General features: G+C 49.5%; 1 protein-coding gene across 1 annotated transcript in view; it reads left to right on the plus strand.

Moving 5' to 3' along the window:
• The first annotated feature begins 5,143 nt into the window (after positions 1-5,143).
• Positions 5,144-20,468, plus strand: part of PALD1 (phosphatase domain containing paladin 1) — a 94,999-nt gene continuing 79,674 nt past the window's right edge. The window contains exon 1 of the mRNA XM_090278146.1: positions 5,144-5,317. The gene's annotated coding sequence lies outside the window, so the exon portion shown is untranslated. The remainder of the gene's footprint in view (positions 5,318-20,468) is intronic.

The raw sequence follows: 20,468 nt of genomic DNA on the forward strand, positions 1-20,468 counted from the left end.
AAAGCAAGCTGTTCCAAACTCTCTTCAGTGGCCACCATCAGACTGTGAGCTCCCTAGAGGCAGGGACTAATCCTGACTTGTTCCTCTTCAAAGCCCAAGCCCCCAGTTCATAAATGATTATTGCTTGCTGGCCGACGCTCAATCCACTGAGCCAAACCAGCCAGGGCTAAGTGTCGCTGGTTCGATCTTCCAGTCAGGGCACATCAGAGAAGGAAAACTCTGACTCCAAAAACCTCCGCTGCCTTGCGGCATACCTCTTCAGGGGAAAGGCTAAGGGAGTAAACCCCGACAGAAAATCCGGAGCCGGAGTCCCTAAGGCGGTTTGATGTTGTAGTCAACACCGGCAACTCCTGCGGCGCACCTGAAGCCAAGCTGTATTGACTCCGTCTTTCCCTTGGACCCTTCAGCTGCGAAGAGAGGGGGGGTCTGCTGCATGGGCAACAGCAGACCCTCCATATCACCCTGCCCAGGCTCTGTAGCTTCAGCTTCACTGGAGAGGACACTCCAGCATCATCGTAAGATGTCGATTCAACACGGGAGGAGACAGATACCGTGTCACTCCCGAGTTGGACTGCACAGCCATTCTCGGCGGTGCAGATAGACTCTTAAGAAGCTACACCATCGTCTCTCGAGACGGACAGCTGCCGACGATTGCTTGCTGGGATCTATAGCCTAAGTGAATGAATGCAATCCTGGAAATGGTAATGGCGGGTCTAAGCACAGGCTTCTGGCTTCTACCTTCAGTACTCGGCCACTCTCTCTGTTACCTCACCCCGCCTGTCTCAGAGGCTCACATCACACCCAGTGCTGAGAGGTACTGGCTAGGAGTGTCTGCTGGGCGCACATGGCTGTCTGGGATCTGGAGATAGAGACCACAGCTCTCCCTCAAAATCCCCTTGCGCCCCAAATGCACTCCAGGTCTGTGGAAACACCTTCCCTTCTCCATAGTTCAAACCTGTTCTTCTGCCCAGAATGACTTTGCCTGCTCTTCATCCACACAGTCCAGTTCAAGGGTCTCCTCCTCCACAAAGCCTTCCTCATAAAGTCTCCCTCCTCCTTCTCCCCTCCCCATTCAGGCTCTGATCCCAGCCATTCTTTGTTGACCAGTTGTGGTCCTTGAGCTCCTAGGAGTTTTCCACCAGCGAGCCTGCTGCCCAGTTGGCTCTGCATTCTTCAGTGTTGGCACCCGGTCAGTGGACGTGGCAAACCAAGCCTGTAGACCGTCTTGGCTGATCCAGTGTTTTCTATGCCCCCAACAGTACTTTGAAAGTTTTTATTTCAGTTGCAAACACTGAACAGTCTCAAGATTTTGCATAAAATAGGTTTCTCCCCATTATTTGAGAAATGGGAAGGTCTAGGCCCCTATTTCAACATGGCAAACATCCCCTAAAGCTGAGCAGGAGCTGCTTCCTTTAGGCAGGGTCTGTTCTCTAAGGTGTGCCACCATCCCCACCACTTCTTAACTTATTGTACTCATTTGCCTGGTCCTAGAGACAAATGAGTTTGAGACCCTGCTATGTGAGAGAGAAAGATACTCTGGAATCAGTTTGGCAATGTAGACTGGGGAGTATTTGGGTTGGGCCACCCCATGGTCCTCCTCCATAGGGACTAACCCATGAACTGTGGGTACTTGGCCCAGGCTGAATGAGATAGAAATAGTCTATTATTTAATGAGTGCTTACCATAATGTGCTTGCATTATCTAATGTACCCCTCCCATCAATCCTATAAAGCAGATTGGATATTTACTCCCATTTTATAGGTGAGGAAACTGAAGCTTAGAGGGGTTAATCAGCTTGCCAAAGATGGAACACCTAGCAAGTGGTAAAGCTGTGATGGACCCTAAGTCATTGTGGCTTTGCAGCTCAGACTGGATACCACCATGTCCCTCCCTGCACAGAGAGGCCTTTCCTCACTTAACCCAGCTACATTGATTCCCTGCACCGTGTCACATCACCTGCTCATTTCTTCCACGGCACTTCCACAGCTGGATATTAACTTGTTTGGTCTGGTACTGTTTGTTTACTTTTTGTCTGTTCCCCTCCCCTAGCACTGGGCTATAAGCCAGATTCCCTCTCTGTTCAGATCACCACCGAACCCCTAGTGCTTAGCTCAGTTTTTGATACATATACTCAGTACATATTTGTTGAATGAATACATTTAACCCAGTCCCCAGACACAGAGGAAAGAAGTTGAGGACAGGGGAAGTGCCTCTTGATTTAGTGGCCACCAGAAGTCTGTAAACACTGCAGGTTGCCAGCTTCCTGTGGCTCCGCGTTCTTCCACATCACTCTCCTGAGCATGTGCGTACATAGTATGTGCTTAATAAATGCTCAATACTCCTGTTTTGACATGCTAATGTTGTGACATCAGCAAAAGAATGCCTTCTTGGTGCTCCTGGCTCCTATGACACGATTCATTTACTGCACTTTCTTGTACTGGGCTTATGCCACACTCTCACCTCCATCCTCTCCCCTGCTCCTTGCAGGAGCTGTGTGGCTTGAGCAGGGCTGGCATCACCCTTGGCCCGAGATGGCACAGCTGGCAGGGCCCTGTCTGACTCTGAATCGCATACTCTCTTCAGCTCCCAGTCAGACTGTCGCCCTCGGCCCCTCCTGGGTGGAGCGCAGGCCCGACTTGTGCTTCCCACAGGGTCAGGAGGTGAAGGCTCAGCCTGGCCTGGGAAACAAACAAAGAGACCACCAGGAGGATGCCCCCTCCTCCCACCCCAGAAGCGTCTCAGAGATTCCCACAGCCCAGCCAACCGCCCCAGTCCCCACCTCCCACCTCCCCATTTCTCTCCACTGACAGTCACCACTGCTGAAGCTGCGCTGGAGTTTGGTGACCCAACTGAGCCTGGGGAAAGTTGCTCTGTGTCAATTGTACCTTACTCATATTGTAAAAATGAATGTAAATATAATAAACTTATCAAAATATAAAAATTATTCAAAATTCATAAAACTAAGCATTAAAGAAATTTAGATAATTAAACTTGGATGTTCTTTGCAAGTGTGCAGCATTTTTCCTTGTGCAACAGAAGAAAACTTAATAGAATATCCTTCTACTCACGCTTAAATGTACATTAAGCCCTTTGGGTCACCAACGTCTTATAGTTGTATAGATTCACTGGGCTTGGAGTGACACCCCAAAGTCCCTACCTTTCCACAACATCACCCTTTTCTCTCCTTTTCTCTCTCTCTCTGGCATTCCACAAACCCATGAGGTAGATGCTTCTCTTGGCTTCTACCGATGTGATGTCTGAGGTTCAGAGAGGCTGGGTGACTTGCTCAGGGTCATGCAGCCCTTTAACAGCAATGCTGAGATTTGGGCCCAGGCAGTCTGACTCCAAAGGCTGTACTTGGGGTAACTCAGGCAGGGTGGGTGGGTGAGGCTTTATATCTCTAAAGTCCTCAAGCCCTGCGCCGTTAGCCACAGGGTTGGCAGGATCCCAGGCTGGTGTACCCACCACTCACATCAGAAGGCCCCAGACTTCAAAGGTAACTGGAGGGATGATGCACATACCTGGATGGGTATGTGGGAAGCCCTGGAGAGCTAATATGATCAGCCAGAGACCCAATGGGGCAGGAAGAGTCTTCAGAGAGCAGATAATTCAATGGAATACATTCCCACCCAACACCTACCCTCAGAACCTTTCATTCTATGACTGCTAATAGATCCTCTAGACACGTTGGATCTAGGGGTGAGGTGCAGGCTGTGCCAAATGTGTGTCCATTTGATAGATGGACAAACATGTTGAATGCCAGCTGTTACAAATTTTATACCAGGCATAATACTGAGTGCTTTGGACAAATGCCTCATGCACAACTCTAAGGAGCTCCTTTCATGTTGTATTCTATAGGTATAATTGTTCCTGTTTTACTGATGAGAAAACTGAGATTTGAATTGCATAAACACTTGCTCAGGGTCAAGTTGGTACTAAGCAGCTGAGCTGGATTTGGTGCCCAGGTCTGGTTTGACTCTAACCCTCATTCTCCACCTCATCATTCAGGAGGCGACAAAGAGCTAAGAAGACCCCAGGGTGTTCTGGTCTTTGCTTCACTCTGGTGTGAGGGCAACAGGTTCAGGAGGTAGCACTGTGCCTGTTTGCTCATGTCTTTGGGGAACAGGGACTGGGTAATACAATGCTGAGATAATGTTCTTATTATTCGAGATGTTATAAAATCACAAGCCCCCACCCACCCACTGCGTCCTGTGTCTCAACATCCAACCCCCACACATCAATCATTCTTCCACCCAATCACCCCTGACAGCGGACATCCCTCTGACACCCCCTTTGCTGTTTCAGAGCCAGAGGACCAGAGTTATGAGGACTGAAGAAGGCTATGCGCCCCCAGCTTCAGTCTTGGCCACATTAACTTCCCTCCTAAGGGAGATCCCAGCCCAACCCCTATTCCCAGACTACTTCTGGCTCCCAGCACCTTGCCTTCCCCACCCTCACCCCTCCCTCAGCTCCCCTTTAACGTCAGCCCTTGGACTGTACCCCTCAGAACCCTGTTCCTTTCCCATTGGTGAGATCTAAGATCACATGACCCTTTTTCTGCCTGTACCTGCCTCAGGTCCTGAGCTTCCCTGAGCAGGGCTGGAGGGACTGGTAACAGGTTTAGAGGGGAAGCCCTGTTGGGGACCCCAGCCAAGGAAACTGCTCCCATCCACACTCAGGCAGAGAGGGAGAGGAGGTAAGGGTACCAGTTAGGCTTGTGGTTTGTGGGAGGGGGCCAGGAAGCCAGCCCAATCAGCCCAATGCGCCCCTTTCTTAGGGCCCTTACATCATGCCCCCATCACCCACCTCATCTGAAACTGAGTTTCCAGGGAACAGTCTCCTCCGGACCCCTGCACTCAGTGTCCCGGTACAATAGGTGCTAACAGATGAGGCTGAAAGGGTACTTTTCATGTCACAGAACTTGCTTTCCTCAGGAAGTCTAGTGTTGTCATCTGCAGGTGGCGGAGGCAAAGGAAAGGAGCACTGGACTTGGAGTCAAAGTCTGCCCTTCAGCGTGCGAGCCTGCCTCTGGTTTTGCTTTCTCGTTCGTGTATTAGGGCCTTAACTGGACGTGTGTGGGGCGGTACCCAGTGCCGCCTGCCCCTCCTGACGCTGGGAGGGCACAACCGGGACGTCGGGGAGGCTTGCAGAATGGCAGGAGGACGTCTGCTGGGCGGTGATCTCGCCTGGCTGCCCCGCAGGCCCCGGCGAAGGCCCAGGGGCCCGCCCCGGTGGGAAAGCGCGAGGACCGCGACCCCGCAGCTCTGCTAGAGAGCAGAGCGGACTGCGGCGCCAGAGGACCAGGGCGGGGGCGGCGGTGAGTGTCTGCGCGCCGGGCTGGCGGGCGGGGGTGTTGTCGTGGGTCCGCAGCGCGGCCGCGTTGCCCCTCCCAGGCTGAGCGCGCTGCGGGTGGTGCCCGACGTGTCTCCCGCGCCCACCACTTGGTGCAGTCCCGCGGGCAGCATGCTGGCCCTGCTGTCCTGCCACTGGGTCCTGGACGAGAAACCCCGCGAAACAAGGGGCGATTCCCTGCCTGAGCTGAATGATCAGGGCTCTAGGGTCAGCTAGAAGTGTCCCGTCTCCACTCTGGGCATCGGTCCAACAGCCTAATTTTCTTGCTGTTGGGGGAGGGGGTGCGGACTGTGTAAACAGTGGGGGCTGGAAGATGAAGTTATAGTTCAAGACCATCTGCGAAGCCCCCACTTGGTGCCCGCCTGGCTCTGAGGTGGGTCACACACACCACCGCGGCCTTTTTGTTCTCAATATGTTTTGTGTATCCAGGGCCCCTGGGCTCAGGGACAGCAAATGTTCCTTTCCCTCCACCCCACCTGCCCCAGGGGAACCCAATCTACAATAACCACAGCCACCATTTTTGAGAGCTCACCCTGAGACAGACTGGTCATACACACCTTGCACAATCATCTCACGTAGTGCTCGCAACTCTACAGAATGGGTACTGAAAGGCGATGTCGTTGGCTAGAGGTCATGGCAACCATGGCTGAAGTTACCTTAAGGTGAATGAAACATAAGTTTCAGACACTTCTAAGGGCCCCTGCCCTAATTTGTATTTGCGTTTTTGTGTTATTTCCTTTAAAAGCCCCATCCAGCAACAGTAGGAGGCTCAGGCCCCATAATATGTGATGTCTCCTGAGGACTGGTCTGTCCACTGTCCTCTAGCATTCTGCCTAGGGTGGGTGGAGGTGGGGAATTGCAGGGGGCCTGGCTGTGCAGGCCTGGCAGGGAAGGAAGGGCATCCAGACCAGGTCAAGGGGCCCACAGGACCTCAGCAGGATCCTTGGCTTCCCAGGACTCCAAACAGCCTGGCACACATCCCCGCCCTTTGCCTGCTATGGCAGCACACAGCTTGGGCAGAGCTCTCATGTGGCCTCAGCTCCTCTCTGGGGTTCAGCTTCCCTCATCAGAGGGAGGGGTGGCTATTACAGGGGTCATTGCAGAGACCAGGATGAAAGTTGGAAGGAAAGAACAGAGAGGCTCTGGAAAGCTGCTGGGTCCTGCAGCCCTGCCTATGTTTTCCAGTCCTCCCCGACGTCCCCTGTGCCCATCAGGGCAAACCACTGGGCCCAGATCCCCGTCTGTACAGCAATCCACCCTAACCCTCTCCAGCTGCAGCATCTTCTCAGCCAAAGTGCCCACGGTGCTGCCTCTTTGCATTCCCTGACTCCCAGGCACTCTTTACTGCCAAGAGCCTCCCGCCCCAGCCCACCATGGACTCCCCCAGCTCAGGGTGTGGGACACTCCATGTTGCCGCATTGGTTCTAGCCCTACCTGACCTTGCAGCAGCCTTTGAGTAACTTCCCTTGGCTTCTGAGCCACCAGGCTTCCCTCCCATCCCCTGGCTGCCGCATCTTCAGTCCTCTGTTCTCTTAGCCTCCTCCCCTTCTTTAGTCCCCCACCCTTGCTCTGATGGCTGCTCTCCCCTCCCACTATATGCTTCTCCTGGAGGTCTCACCATCTGAGAATGGTACCCTGCCTTTCTCTACCCCAGACCATTCCCTGAGCCTGGGCCGCCATTCAGCTGCCCCCCGTCCCGTGCATCTCTCTGTGCTCCCTGGTGGGCACCTTGAGCCACCCCCCACCCCAGACTGAGCTCTTTCTGTGTTCCTGTTCAATGCTTCCCCTTCACTCAAGCCCTCCCGCAACCCAGTTACTCAACCTGACGTCCTGCTTTTGTCTTTCTCCAGAACACCCCAACATCTAATCCAATACTCACCTGTTGATTCTGCTTCCAAAATTGTTCTCTAGAACTCCTCTGCTCCTCTCCCTCTCCTCTGTTCCTAGTGGTCCTCGTCTCTCACCTAGACAACTACAGTGGTCTCCCTGCTGGTCTCCTTGCCTTCCCTGCTTCCTCCCCTTCCACCCATTCCCACAGGAGCTGCTGCTCTAGGTGGGCCTGCAGTACCTCTGCCCAATGAAACCTTTCAGAGCCTCCCATTGCCTTTGAGTACAAGCTCCTGAAGCCCTGGCCTGGTTGTCTCATTGCTGTCTAGCTAGGTACAGCAGCCTTCTTTCTGTTCCTGAAATTTGGGGAGCTTGTTCTCACCTCATGACCTTTGTCCTTGCTGTCCTCCTGCCTGGAATGCCCTCTCTTTCCTCTGTCTGGCAAACCCCTGTTCAGCTTTAATTCTTCGTAGAAATATGATCTCCTTGGAGAGGTGTTCCCCCTACCCTGCCTGAAACTTTTACACACCCTCGGAGCACCCTGTATTTTTCCTTCAGGGCACTTATCGTCAGCTGTAGTTCGTCTTTACTTGTGGGGCAGTTGGTTCACACCTGCCTCCTCCACCAGACTGTGAGTTCTATAAGGGCTGTCGGGTTTATCGTCTGTGTTGCTCTGCCTCCCTGCTCTTGCTTAGCAGAGTGGGCACCCAGGAAATACCCGCTGTGGGGAAGAGGAAAGGCCAGCGGCCGAGGCTGTCCTCCCACCTCTGTCCAGCAGGTGGCGCCCTAGGACAGAACTTCATCAGTCCTCAGATACCAGGACAGGTCCCACCCTCATCCCGGGGCCCCCAGCTGGAGATCCAGAGGGCAGGTGCGGAGCCAGGCTGCCCTCTTTGCCTCCTTGTCCCACAGAACGCTCCAGCCCCCACACTTCTCTTGGTGGCTCTGCATCGTGGTTATTTTTACCAGTGTCTACTGCAGGGGCTAGCGGCAACTTGAAACCAGAGACAAAATCAAACCTATTTATTTTCCTTGGTGCCTGTTCAGAGCTCAGAAAACTGAATAGTGGGAAAACGAAATGACTTGATTCTGTGGAGAAGCCGTCCTTCTGGTGGTTAAGGGTAAGGCTTTGGAGGTCGATGGCCCGTGTTCTAATCCTGGCTCTATTGCTTACTAGTTGTGAGTCTGGGGTAAGTTACTTAACCAACAGTGCCTCATTGTCCTCCTCTGTAAAGGTGCGAGCGGTGTCTGCCTCACAGGGTTGTCATGAGACAGGAATGAGGAAATACATGCAAAGTATTTAGAATGGTACCTGATGTGTAGTAAGTGGTCAGTGGATGAGAGCTTTTATTGTTGAATAATTCTTTATGCTCTACCAGAACCCTCAATCCCAGATGTGGGAGAGAGGAGCTCTGTTGTACTGGCTTGAGCATGGAATGCACACGCACACACAGCAGCAAATGCAGGAACAACAGACAGCTCTCTCAGCTGCAGCTTAGGCAGGCCCGGGTGCCTCCCTCCCCAGAGCGGGAGAGTCTGGCAGATGCCTGTCACCTTCCTGGCAATGTGTTCTCTGCACTCAGTGCCATTGGCTTGGCAGGACAGGTTTCCATGGCAGTGGGTGACCAAGCCTGCAGTCAGGGAGAGTGGCTGGTTTTGGCTAGGATCCCTGTCTTTTTAGAAGGGGGTGGCTTTCTGCCAAGGCCCAGGGCCTTCTGCTGCCCAGACATTCAGCTGGCTTGGGAAGTCTTGGCCATACCCAGAGCCCAGTGTAGTCTCTTTGGCCTGGGAACTGGGAGGCTGACCCAGCCACTCACTTCTGGGCGTTGCCCCAGCCCCAGGCACTTGCTCCTTTTGCACATTCCTCACACTCTACGTGGATGAATGGATCAAAAAACTATGGTATATTTATACAATGGAATACTATGCAGCAGAGAGAAAGAAGGAACTCCTACCTTTTGCAATAATATGGATGAAACTGGAGAGTATTATGCTTAGTGAAATAAGCCAGGTGGCAAAAGAAAAATACCAAATGATCTGACCTAATACAGGAACCTAATGAACCAAACTAACAAACAAACAAAATAGAACCAGAGGCATGGAAAAAAGGAACAGACTGACAGTTACCAGAGGGGAGGGGAGAGGGGGAGAAAGGTGAAAAGAAGAGGAAGGGTATAGTCAATATCATACAAATGACCCATGAACATGGACAATAGGGTGAGGATTGACTGTGGGAGAGAGGGGAGATGGGCGGGACAGGGGAGAGCAATTGGGGAAAAAAAATGGGATGACTATAATAGAACAACAATAAAAAAAGTAAAGAAAAAAATCTGGCAAGAGCCTTTCTCCTCTGTCCTATGGTGAACCCCTTAAGGTTGTACTCAGCACATAGTAGGCCTCTCTTGCATGTTTATGGGGTGAATGAATAAATAAAAAGTGAGTTCCCACCCTGGCTGGGTGGCTCAGTTGGTTGGGGCACTGTCCCATACACCAAAAGTTTGCTGGTTTGATCTCTTGTCAGAGCACAGACCTAGGTTGTGAGTTTGATCCCTGGTCGCATGCATGAGGGAAGCAACCGATAGATGTTTCTCTCTTGCATTGATGTTTCTCTCCCTCTCTCTTTCCCTTCCTCTCTCTCTAAAATCAATAAACAGATCCCCGGATGAGTATTTTTTTAAAAACTGAGCTCCCTCTCATCATCTTCAAGAGAGTAAGGTTGTGAGACATAACTTGATTTGATCTAGAGATGGCCTGTTCACCCACAAATATTTAGTTGGTATCTACTGTATGCCAGCCATTGTTCTAGGTGGAGCCAAGATTTCAATCCTGATAGACATGTTCCTGCTCTTATGGAGCTGACATCCTAGTAGGAGGAGAAAGACAATAAACAAGCAAACAGAATGAGGACAATATCAGATAATGACAAGGGCTGTGCTGAGTATTATAGCAGGGTGAGGTAAGAGCGGGAGAGTGAGTAGCTGCTTCAGGTAGGGGCAGCCAGGAAGGCCTCTCCAGGGAGGTGACATTTGAGCAAAGACCTCAAAGGAAGGAAGATGTAGAGGAAGAGCATTCTAGGAAGAGGGACCAGCAAGTGCAAGGATCCCAAGGAGTGACCCCAGCTGGCCATTCTGAGGAACTGAAAGAAGTTAGGCTGGAACTTAGCAGGTGAAGGGGATATAATATATATAGTAAAGGGCACTAATCTTAAAGTCACAACCTGATGCATTTTCACAGGTGTATAGGTCTGAGTAACCCCTACCCAGCACCTCAGGCTCCCTCCCAGGCAATGTAGCCACTCACCCAGAGGTGACCACTCTTCTGACCTTGATCATCATAGGCTAGTTTGGCCTGTCCTGGGACTTCATGTAAATGATGGAATCTTATCCTATGTTCTGATTTGTATCTGCCTTTTTTCACTCACCAAGTCTGTGATATTTATCCATGATGCTGCGTGTATTGGTAGTTCACTCATTTTAGTTGCTGGGATGTGTTCCATTAAGAGACCACACCATAATTTTTTTGTCCATTCTTCTGTTGATGGACATTGGAGTTGTTCCCAAGTTTTTGGCTGCTCTGAATATGTGGCCGAGAACATCCTTGTCCATGGCCTACATACTGCCTCAGGAAGTATATATACACTTGCAGGTATGTTGTGTATGCTGGTGAAGGGTCAGTTAGTTCTACCCTTTCATCTTCCAGGTGGGGAAACAGGCTCACAGAAGGGAATGGACTCACCCCCACCCCCACCCCCGGCTACCCAGGCCATCAGTGACTGAGCAAGGATACTGTGCTAGGCAGAGGGAAGAGCAGAGAAAGAATATGCTGGAGGCACCTACTGCATTTCAGGCCCTTCATGGATATTATGTCACTTGCTGTAATCCTCAAAAGAACCCCACAAATTAGGTATTATTATGGCCATTTTACACAGGAGGGGCCTTGTCTAAGAAAATATTTACAGAGGTGGAATCAGGAATCAGGCTGGTCTGATTCTAAAACCAGACCCCCTGCATGACCCCCAATCCCCCCCTCCCCCTCGCCCAGGGAGGTGAAGGCTCTGTGTGCCAGGGCTGCAAAGTGCAAACCCTGTGGGGAGATCAGACATTCGAGGGTTCCCTGGGCAGGATGGGATGCAGGTGGAGAAACAGTTGTTTTAAACCCCTGGCCTGTGTTTCTCTTCTTCAGGATTGGGTCAGCTCATGGGCCTGAAGCCCCAGCTTCATGGTTGGCAGGCTATGTGACCTGGGGCCTGACATTGCCTCCCTGTGCCTCAGGTACCTTCTCCGTTGGGGTTCAAAATGGGGGGCGGGGTCTCCTGGCCTCTATTGGCCTGACAGGTACCACTTGCTCCAGGGCTGCTGCCAGAGAAGGCTGGAGGGAAGAGGTGGCTTTGGGACTTCTGGGAATACTCCATGGGACTGTATGGGGTCTCTGCCTCCCACGTGATGAATGGGTCTTGCTATTCAGAGCTGGACTTTGGCCCACTTGGGACTTCCTGGGGAGGTTTTTTGTGTGCATGTGGGAGGGGGCAGTTATTTTCTCCATTCTGTGGGTTGTCCTTTTTAAAAAAAATTGTGATAAAATATACATAAATAAACTTCACCATTTGAACCACTTTTAAGTATACAGCCATTGAATACATCCACATTGTTGGGCAACCATCACCACCATCCTTTTCCAGACCTTCTTCATCTTTCCCAAATGAAACTCCACACTCATGAAACACTAACCTGCAGAGGCTTTTTGAATAGTGGTTTGGGGAGGGGCAGTGGGAGTCAGTCCCCACAAGTGATGTGGGGGAAGCTGTGAGAGGAAGTGAGAGAATGTGGAACAAACTGGTGAGAAAAGGAGAAGATTTGCAGGAGAAATCAGGGCCCCTGAGCAGGAACCAATGCATGCTCACCTCCGAGACCCTTCAGGGCTTTTGGGACCCCCTACACAGGGCAGTTTATTTCTATCCTGCCACCCACATGCGTCCTGGCCTTGCCCTCTCTCCCTACAGAGCAGGGGGCATTTTTACCACCTCAAGACCTCCCGCCAGCAGCAGCTCCATGCACCCCCTTCAGAGATTTGAAGTGGGGGGTAACAGGCTGGGAGGTGAGTGGAGGGAGGCCCAGATCCTAGGAGACTTGTCTACAGCTTTCTAAATGTCAAATGTCAGCTAGGTGTGAAGTCAGAGCCAAGAGACCAGCTTCCTGGGGGGTAGGCAGGATGCTGAGTGATGAGAGAAAGAAGGGCTTCATTGTCTTCCTGACCCCCTTGGGAAAGAACCCCCAGGGTGTCTGGGGGCAGAATAACAGTTAAGGCCTTTTTTTGGTCCTAGGGGTTCCCACAGGCCTTTGAAAGCCCCAGGGGTGTGGAGCTGGAGAAGAAGTCTGGGGGGTGGGGGTAGAAGATGGCATTTCTCAAATACTTGAAAGAAAAGGGTACATCCATGTACCCTGGTGGTCCCCTGGCTGGGGGAACAGGACCAGCTGGGGCCTGAGGAGAGCAACTAACAAGTGGATGTCAGGCCCATATTAGGAGGAGTAAGGATGTCCCAACACCCAGCACAGTTCTGCAGGGAAGTCTCCCTAAGGAGTTACCTAGTCAGGCAGCCGTTTAGTGGCTGAACACAAGGGCTCTGGAGTCAGAGAGGGCTGGGAGCACTGGGTAATTCTGCATCCTATCTGTGCCTCAGTTTCTTTATTCATACAATGAGAACAGTAATGAATATGCTTTTCAAAAGTGAAGAATGAGATTGTGGTTATGCAGCCTAACATGCTACTTAGCACTTAGAAAACACCCTGTATCTCTGGTTGTATAGCTCAGTTGGCTAGACCATCATCCCAGCACACCAAGGTTACAGGTTTGATCCCTGATCAGGGCACATTCAGGAATCAACCAAGGATGCATAAATAAGTACAACAAATTGATGTCTCTCTCTATCTCCCCCCTCCCTAGAATCAATAAATAAAAATAAAAGAAAACACCTCATACATGACAGGAGTACTCTGGAGAGTATTCTTTGGTGAGGTGGGGAGTTGGTTAAATCCTTACCAAGAGACCTTCAGTCCTGATGTCCCTGGAAGGAGAATCATGTGACTCATTCTGACAGTGCCCCAGAGTTGTCTGAAGTTTGTCACCTGCCATCAGAAGGGCACTTTGTCTACCTACCCACCAGATGGGGTCTAGGAAGAATACCTTGTGTTTATGTGCAAGGCAGAAATTACTTACCATTTTACAGATGATGAGACTGAGGTCCAAGGCCCAGAAAGGTTCACTGACCTGCCCAGTATAAGCATAGTAAGGCAGGAATTAGATTAGGGGGTGGGGCTCTGGAAACCCGGCCAGAAGCTCTGACCACCCAGCCTGTCTGCTCATAGCTCTTATCAAGCCTGAGCCTTTGGCTGCCTGCTTAGAGAGGTTGCCCGACTCCCTTCCCAGGAGGAAGGGAGTTGAGGGGCACCAGGCAAGGTTTTTAAGGAAGATTCTTCTCCAGAACGAGAGGTGGAGCCCCTTACCTGCCTTTGCCTCAGAAGGAGTCCCTGCCTGGGGCTTCTCGGACCTTTGGTAGTGGACAGAGTACTGCAGGGTTTGACATCAGGAGAGCCATCCTGGGATGAGTGACATCACCTCTCTGGGCCTCAGTGCTTGGGGAGTGGAAGTGGCATCTGCTTCTCAGGTTGCCCAGAATAGCCAACATGATAATTTTGAGAAAGCCCTTTGTAATCTAAAAAGCACTTTACAGACATTGGCTTCAAGCTTGGCATATAGTAAGTACTCAGGACTTGAATTTCTTCCTTGTTCCTCTGCCCAAAACCACCTCTTAGAATGGGAGCTGCTGCCCTGCTATGTTGGAGGGTTAGTCTGGCCAATTACACAAGCATGTATTAAGCTCCTAGTATATGCCCTGGTCTGGAACACAGAGATGAACTTGTGCATTTCTCTGGCATCCAGGAGTCATTGCTTAGTGACAGGGACAGGCAAGCCAAGGAATCTTGCCAGGGGTGGCAGCCTTGAGGGTTGCTCCTCCGAGCTCCTTTCATGGTGTAAAGTGCCACATGCACCAATGGGGTGCTTGGGTATGCTGAGCACAGCCTGACTGCCTGCACTTTTGGGGCAGGCCAGAGGGGACATCAGATTTCTCTTTCAGTTGCTGGCACCAGAGGGGTGCAGCCAAGTGTTGAGGGTAGAGAAAAGTGGGTTTTTTAATTTAATTTTATTTTTTTAAAGATTTGTTTATTTATTTTTAGAGAGAGGAGAAGGGAGGGAGAAAGAGATGGAGAGAAACATTGTTTGGCTGCCCCTCGCACACTCTCTAACCAGGGACCAGACCTGCAACCGAGGCGTGTGCCCTGGCTAGGAATCGAACTAGTGACCTTTCACTTTGCAGGACGATGCCCAACAAACTGAGCCACGTTGACCAGGGCAAGAAAGGTGGGCTTTGATGTGAGGAGGGTGCCTGGTGTGACTCCCAGCTCTGCCTCCTGCCAGCTGTGTGCCCTGGGACAAGTTGGTTCACCTCCCTGAGCCTCAGTTTTCTCATCTGCTAAAGGACAAGCTGACTCCTGTCTCATGGGTGGGGCTGAGGCTTCAGTGAGTTAATGTACATGAATTTTGGCAGAGTAAACACTCAGTGTCTCTTCTTCCTTGAAGGAGGAAGACCGTGAAGGGGAGGGGCAAGATGCCATCTCTGAATCCACTGCTTCTAGCCTCAGAAAGCACACTGAATTTGAGGGCTGCATGTGCTCCTCTGATACTTGGCCAGCACATTTCTTAAGAGGACTTGGCATCACCTGGTTTTCTGCCATCCTCAGGTGGGAACATTGCACCTGGGCTGGTGGGTGGCAGCAGGCCAGAACCTTGGCGCAAGGGCAGGTGGCTGAGTTGAGCTGGCCCACTGCAGCTGGAAGAGGATGTCAGAGTCACTTGACCCAGTGGTTCCCAAACACCAGCCACTTGACAGTGCTTTAGAGCCACGCAGGAGGCCTTTCCAGGCTCCAGCCCTGGAGCTGCTGGCCTAAGAGAGCTGGAGTAGAGCTTGGGAACCTGTAGCTGGACCCTTCCTGCTGGCGATTCAAACGCACACATAGGCAGGCCAGGGAGCAAATGCCCAGTCCTGGTATGTCTGACTGCCATGACAGGGAATGCTTGGCTCAGGTGGCCTGGTTGGGGGTGGGGGGTGTCTCAAGGGGACTTCCAAACCAGCAGAGCTTCAGTGGCCTCCAGTGTCTGTGAATGTGCATGGTCTGCCATTGCACTTCTGAGTTTGTTTTGGAAAGCAACCAACTCTAACGAGCTGGCTCTTTCCCTTGGCTTCCAGCTGCCTCTGCCCACTGCTGGATGCTTTCAAGACAGCAAAGATAGAGTCGGGTGGTGCCTAAGGGTGGGAAGCCTAGCTCTAGCTCATTAGGACAAAGACAGAGATGGATCAGGAAGTGAGCTCCTCATCTCTGGGAGCATTCGAGCAGAGGAAGGGACTACCATCCCTTGAAGATTTTGTGCAGGGACTCCCTTTAGGCCTGGCAAGGTACATTGGCCTCTCAGACTTTTTTTCTTTAAACTGCCTTTATTATGTCCATCATAATCTGATCTAGGTAAGGGTGAAATGGTGTGATGTCTGGGGTTTGCTCTGAAATACTTCAGCAAGAAAAGCAGAAGAAGGAGAAAAAGATAATGAGAGTTAAAGCAGGTGTAGTGAAATCTTGATAATTGCCTTATCTGGGTGGTGGATAAATAGAATCAATGATACTATTCTCTACTTTTGTGCATATATAAAATGTTCAAAATAAAAATGACAATTATTAGACTATGTCATAGGTGCACAGGCTAAAAAATGCAACTGTACAAAAGGATAGTGAGCGGAAAGCAAGCTGACTTTCCTCCCCCTTTCCAGTGTCTTCCATGGCCTTCTAGAGATTGGCCACGAGTATATAAGACTGTGAGTTAAGTTATTTTAATTGTTAAAAAACAGATAACCTATCTATATGGAGCAAAATTCAAACGCACAAGAAGGTATACAGTGAAAATTTCTCTTCTGCCTGAGCGTCAGCCACCCAGCTCCCTAGAGGCAACTAAAGTTTCTGGTTTCTTATCTTTCATTTTATGTAGTGTGTGTGTGTAAAATATCTACAACCTTTTTACAGCTCCTAAAGTGCTAGAATATTAGAGACTCTGTCTTGTAATCTCCTTTCCTGGCTCCTTCCCTCCCTCCCTCCTTCTTTCCTCAGCTGCAGAGCTGAGTAAATAATTTTCCTTAATCCACAGCACATCAGCAGCAGCAGCAGCAGCAGCAGCAGCAGCAATATATGTAAGGCCTTTCTCTTGTGTTTTTCTCTTTGGTTTATTTTCCCTTAATCTCCTTTCTTTTTCTCATAGATACCATGGTAGTGTGTTTGATAAATACTTTTACATAATGTATATACAGTAGTCCCTCTCTATATCGCGGTTCACTTATCACGGCCTCAATGTATCGCAGGATTTTTAAAAATATTATATTTAATTATTTATTGTGGATTTTTCACTATGTTGTGGGATTTTGTGGTACTGTGTATGTATGTTGTTAAAGTTACATAGGTTTAAGAGGGTAGAATATGTTTAAGAACATAAGTAGTGTTCATAAAAGTGTAGAAAAGGTTAATAAGGGACTGGGAATGGTTTATAAGTGTGTGGGAAGGATTTATAATGCCTTAAAATATATATGAATACTAAAATAAATGTAAGGTTCCTACTTCACGGATTTTCACCTTTTACAGGGGTGTCTAGAACGTAAAACCCATGATAAGTGAGGGAATACCGTACCTTCATTTTTAAAAACTATGCTTTTTTTGTGTGGACAGTATTTCTATTATATGGCTAATCTAGCTCTACTTATGACTTTTTATCCAGAATATTGTGTCTTCATGCTCCCACCACATTTCTCTGTGTGCCCTTTGAGTGTTGGGTGTAACTGGACAGGATTCCATGGCTGGAGTCCATGTGAGTTCTTCATCCCCCTAGAGACCACTGAGTGACACTTCCCTGACAGTTCTTGTCCCTGTCCAGCTCTACAGATCATTCTCCTTCAGCCCATATACATCTGCCTCATGTTTAAAAATAGCTGCATGGTATTTCTAGTTTCTAGGTGTTTCAAAGCTACCTGGCCAACCATCTCTGTGTTGATAGACCTTTTAATTGTTTCTGATTGAAAGCAGGTTCCTGTCCTTGTGCACTGTTTGTGGGAATGCGAATTGGTGCAGCCACTATGGAAAACAGTATGGATGTTCCTCAAAAAATTAAAAATGGAACTGCCTTATGACCCAGCAATTCTACTTCTGGAACCTACTTCTATTTATCTGAGGAAAACCCAAAATTCTAATTCAAAAGAATATATGCACCCCTATGTTCATTGCGGCATTATTTACAATAGCCAGAATATAGAAGCAACCCAACTGCCCATCAATAGATGAGTGGATAAAAAAGCTGTCATACATATATACAGTGAATATTACTTGGCCATAAAAAAGAATGAAATCTTAGCTAGAGCATATTAAGCTCAGTGAAATAAGTCAGCCAGAGAAAGAAATACTGTATGATTTTACTTTATATGTGGAATCTAAAGAACAAAATAAACCAACAAGCAAAGTTGAAACAGACTCAGACACAGAGAGTGGACTGGTAGTTGCCAGAGGGGAGAGGGTTTGGGGACTGGATGAAAGAGGTGATGGGATTAAGAAGTACTAATTGGCAGTTATTAAATAGTCATGGATGTAAAGTACAGCATAGGAAATATAGTCAATAATGTTGTTATAACTGTGTACAGTACCAGGTACACTTTATAAATTGTGATTGTCTAACCGCTATGCTGTACATTTGAAACCAATACAAAATAATATTGAAAACAAACTGTAACTGAAAAAGGAAGGAAAAAACAAACAAACCAGGTTTCTGATCCTATTTCCAGTGTGTGTGCATGTGTGTGTGTGTGAGTGCGTGTGTGTGTGTGTATGTGTGTGTGTGTGTGTGTAGACTGGCTGGAACTCTTGATGCCAGGATGGTGTCTGAGAATTCAACTCCATTTGACAATTCTCTCTACCCAGAAATAGAATCAAATTCCACAGGTAAAGGGCTCAGTCCCTCAAGGCTGTCCTCTGCCTTAGATGCCAATCACAAGCCCAGGTTGTTACCTGTGCTTCTGACTGACCAGCAGCTACAAATCAGAGGTTCCCATGATCACCCCACCCTCTCAGGTTCAGTTAATTTACTAGAACTGCTCACAGAAGTTAGGAAAACCCATTTACTCTAGATTACAGATTTATAGAGGAATCAACAGCCAGATGAGGAGAGACACAGGGCAGGGTCCAGAATTAAGGAGCTTCTGTCTTTGTGGAGCTTGGAGCCCGGCTTGTGGAAGCTTTCTGGTTCCCCAACATAGAAGCTCTGAAAAAAAAAAGCTGTCCTTTTTGGGGGGTGTTTCATGGAAGCTTCATTACCCACTTGTGATTGACTAAGTCAATCATTAGCCAGTGATTATACCTCCAGCCCCTCTCTCATTCCTGGAAATCAGGGGGTGGGACTGAAAGTTCTAATCCTCTGACTTTTTGGTTGGTTCCTATCAGCAACCAACCCCACTCAGAGGTCACTTCATTAACATAACAAGAGACACCACTGAAGAGGAAATCAAGAAGGAATGCACCTGGGGGCTTGCATACAAGCCCTCAACATCCAGGTGCCTTGTGACTCATCCGGCCCTGACTGGAGTCCCCCTGACGCCAGCAGCTGCACACAGCTCCTGGCGGCCGGATCACAAGCCTCTGAGAACAAAGAAGCAAGAAGAACAGTGTCTCCTTTCCCATAGTGATAACATATCTTGTGGAACTGACCCTTATGGTTTACTGCTTTGCTTTGTAACTTTGCAGATTAATGTTTACCCTCATTCTGTGGGAAGAATGTATATTAGGCACTTAAGCTTTTCTTTTTTTTTCTTGATTCTATTTTTAGTAACGTTTGTAACTCAATAAAAGGAACGATTGGACTGTTAGTCTTTGCTGATAGCCTGAGTGAGCTACAACCCTCTGTTCGTTGTTGATCACTCATTCTGCCTCCTGGTATTGCCTCAGCATCCCCGTTCCACAACTTCACACAATACCCCACTGTTTACTTTCGTCATTTAGGAAATTCCTGGGGGGTTGGGAGCCCTGAGCCAGGAACTGTGGATGTGGATGAAGACCAAATATATCTGCTAAATCACACTATTGAACTAATGTTTCACTATTGAAAATACAATCTTGTGCAGTTGCCAATTCGTGCCTGTGCAAGCACATGTCTAGCTAAATTCCTAGAAATGGAATTGCTGAGGCCAATAGCCTGTGCATCTGTCATTTGGATGGATACTGTCAAAGAGTGCCAGAGTGTCCCTTTCCCGACCCTCACAGAAGCTGTCTTCTAGCACCAAGGTTCTTTGAGGTTCAGAGAGGGTGGGTGACTTGGCTGGGCAATGAGTGTTGACATCCAGACTAGAACTCAGAGGCTGAGCCTGGGCCAGTGTTCTTTCCAAGGCACTTGGCTGCTATGTGTTCCAAGCTTCATGGAGTCTGGGGGGCCTCAGCCTCTCCTGGAATGTTTCTGGTAATCAAGCACTCCCCCTTGCCCACTGGTCAGTGCCAGGTCAGCCCAGGAGCTCTGTTCCTGGGGACCAGGAGGTTGCCACTCGAAGGCCCTGGGGAGCAGCTGGGTCAGGCCTCTGTAGCTGCCTTGACCCCCCCCCCCCCCGCCCTGCCCCCACCTCCTCCACAGCATCTTCATAAATGGCTCTGTCAGAGTGAGACATCCTTGGGAGCCTGAGTGGTGTTGCTTGGAGACCACTGGGCAACAGATCTAGATTATTTAAAGAAGAGAGGGTGGGAGGGAAAGGGACAACAGCCTGTTTATTCAGGGATGGATGGTCTCCCTGCTGCAGAGTTTAGCAGAACCCCTTTCAACCCCTCCCTCCCCACGCCTTATTATTCCCAGTGTCCAGGGCCTGGGATTGTGCAGTGAGCCCCAGCAGGCCACTTTGAGCTCCTTTCTGATAGCGGTGGGGGCAGGGGATTCTCTGCCTGTTCTAGGGAAGCACTATACAAGTGCTGGTTCAGGGAGGTGGGCAGAGGGACAAAGCCTCAGAGGGGATCTCCTAATGATGAGAGTAGTCACAACTACTTTTATGTATTATTGAGCTTCCTTTCCAATGGCTATTTCTCAAGAGTTTGAAATGTATTAGTTAATTTTATCTCAAAATTCTGTCAAGGCAGCTATGACTATCCCTGTTTTATAGATGTGGAAACAGAAGCTCA

This window comes from Furipterus horrens, unplaced genomic scaffold (assembly GCF_987537825.1).
Source record: "Furipterus horrens unplaced genomic scaffold, mFurHor1.1.pri manual_scaffold_5, whole genome shotgun sequence".
NCBI lineage: Eukaryota > Metazoa > Chordata > Mammalia > Chiroptera > Furipteridae > Furipterus > Furipterus horrens.